Source organism: Taudactylus pleione, unplaced genomic scaffold (assembly GCF_031769625.1).
Source record: "Taudactylus pleione unplaced genomic scaffold, aTauple2 ptg000188l, whole genome shotgun sequence".
Taxonomy (NCBI): Eukaryota; Metazoa; Chordata; class Amphibia; order Anura; family Myobatrachidae; genus Taudactylus; species Taudactylus pleione.
The window spans coordinates 5,313,046-5,315,513 of NW_028284590.1; positions in this window are offsets into that span (position 1 = coordinate 5,313,046).

Genomic DNA, 2,468 nt, shown 5'->3' on the forward strand with positions numbered 1-2,468 from the left:
CACACATACACACACACTTATTACAGAGAGCGAAATGCACGCACGCATACATACATACAGTACATACATACATATTACATACATACATACATATTAGAGATGTGTGCCGACTCCCGTGTTTTGTTTGTTTGTGTTTTTGGATCTGGATCTCCCCTGGTTTTGGATGATTGGTTTTGCAAAATCTCACCTACGTGTTTTGTTTTTCGGTTTTGGATCTGGATTTTTTCTTAAAAAATCATAAAAATAGCTAAAATCACATGAAATGGGCCTGTTTTTGTTCCTACAGTATTATTAACCTCAATAACATTTATTTCTACTAGTTTCCAGTAAATTTTGACCAGCTCACAATATTGATTTTTTTCATCTAGTTAAGGGCCAAAAGGTGCATCCAGCTAGCTGACTCAAAACTGATTGATAAATAGAGTTGAGGACTTTGCAAAGATGATGGTTGGGGTACCCCTTGAGGATTGATGAATTGATAGTTGATAGAAGTAAGAAGAGTTGATACTTGATAATTGGTGCAGCCACTGGCTGAAGTAAGAAGAGTTGACACTTGATAATTTTTGCAGCCACTGGCTGAAGTAAGAAGACTTGATACTTGATAATTGGTGCAGCCACTGGCTGAAGTAAGAAGACTTGATACTTGATAATTGGTGCAGCCACTGGCTGAAGAATTGATAATTGGTGCAGCCATGGCCTGAAGTAAGAAGAGTTGATACTTGATAATTGGTGCAGCCACTGGCTCCAGTAAGAAGATTTTATACTTGATAATTGGCGCAGCCACTGGCTGAAGTAAGAAGAGTTGATACTTGATAATTGGTGCAGTCACTGGCTGAAGAATTGATAGTTGGCGCAGACACTGGCTGAAGTAAGAAGAGAAGATACTTGATAATTGGTGCAGCCACTGGCTGAAGTAAGAAAAGTTGATACTTGATAATTGGTGCAGCCACTGGCTGAAGTAAGAAGAGTTGATACTTGGTGCAGCCACTGGCTGAAGTAAGAAGAGTTGATACTTGATAATTGGTGCAGCCACTGGCTGAAGTAAGAAGACTTGATACTTGATAATTGGTGCAGCCACTGGCTGAAGTAAGAAGAGTTGATACTTGATAATTGGTGCAGCCACTGGCTGAAGCAAGAAGAGTTGATACTTGATAATTTGGTGCAGCCACTGGCTGAAGAATTGATAGTTGGCGCAGACACTGGCTGAAGTAAGAAGAGTTGATACTTGATAATTGGTGCAGCCACTGGCTGAAGAATCGATAGTTGATAGTTAATTGTTGATGCAGCCTCCGGGCTGAGTAGTAGTGGAATACAGAGCTATGATTAGGAAGGAACCAATCCTGCAACAGCCTTGAGGGCTGAAATTCTTGGCAAGTTGCGGCCGTTACAGCCTTGAGAAGTGACGACAGGTGGCCTTTGGGCCGTGAAGCAAGATGTGGCCTTTGGGCCATGTAGCAGCCTTGAGGGCTGATAATCCTTGGCTGAATGTCAATGTTGTGCGTCTTTTGCCGCCGGGTTGACACAACAAGCAGCAGTTGGTTCAGACTTTTCTTTAAAAAAAAATGAAAGGGGCATCAGGAGATGCTGTCTGTGGCATTCACAATTTCTGGACATTCATAAACCATAACATTAAAAATGTCAAGCAGCCAGCAATGCCCCAAACAGCCCATAATAGAAAGGAAAAAGGTGCAAGATGGAATTGTCCTTGGGCCCTTCGAACTACCCTTATGTTGTATATATGAAACAGGACATTCACAGTTTAACAAACAAATTACTTCAGCGACTGGGACTACTACTTGTGGCTGAAATTATTGGTTTGTTTGGACCCCCCACAAAACAAGCTGTCAATGCGCAGTGGACATTGGTGGCTATGATCCCATACACAAACTGGCTTTACAATACATTAGATTAGATGTCGTCATCACCATCATCATCCCCATCAGTGTGTGCATCCTCCTCTTCTTCACACAATATTAATATTAACTCCTATGACGATCACTGACAAGGTTCCCGGCTGTGCTGAAAACCCTTTCAGAGTACACACTGTAGGGTGGCCAACTTAAGTACAGCAAAGCCAGTTTGCATAAGGGACTCCAAATTGCCTCTTTTTCCTGCCAATAGTGAAACGGACTGTCTGACATGCCTATTTGGATGCTATACCTAATATAGTCTTCCATTATTCTCTGAATGGTGACCGTATCAGACAAAGTCACGGTAGACATGTCACTCATTGTAACCAGTTCTTTCAGACCCAACCAGATGTCATTAGATTTTGCTGACTGATCTGCATCACCACCAGCAGTGGGTCTCTTAGAAAATTGTAGTTTTTTCTTGGCACCTGTAGAAAATTAAGGAGGAGATGCTGCCGTGTCACGTTCCGCTTGAGCTGACAACTGTTTAACCACCAGCTCTTTGCATCTTTTCAGATTTATATCCGTTGGAAAGAAAGACACAATGTATGACTTAAA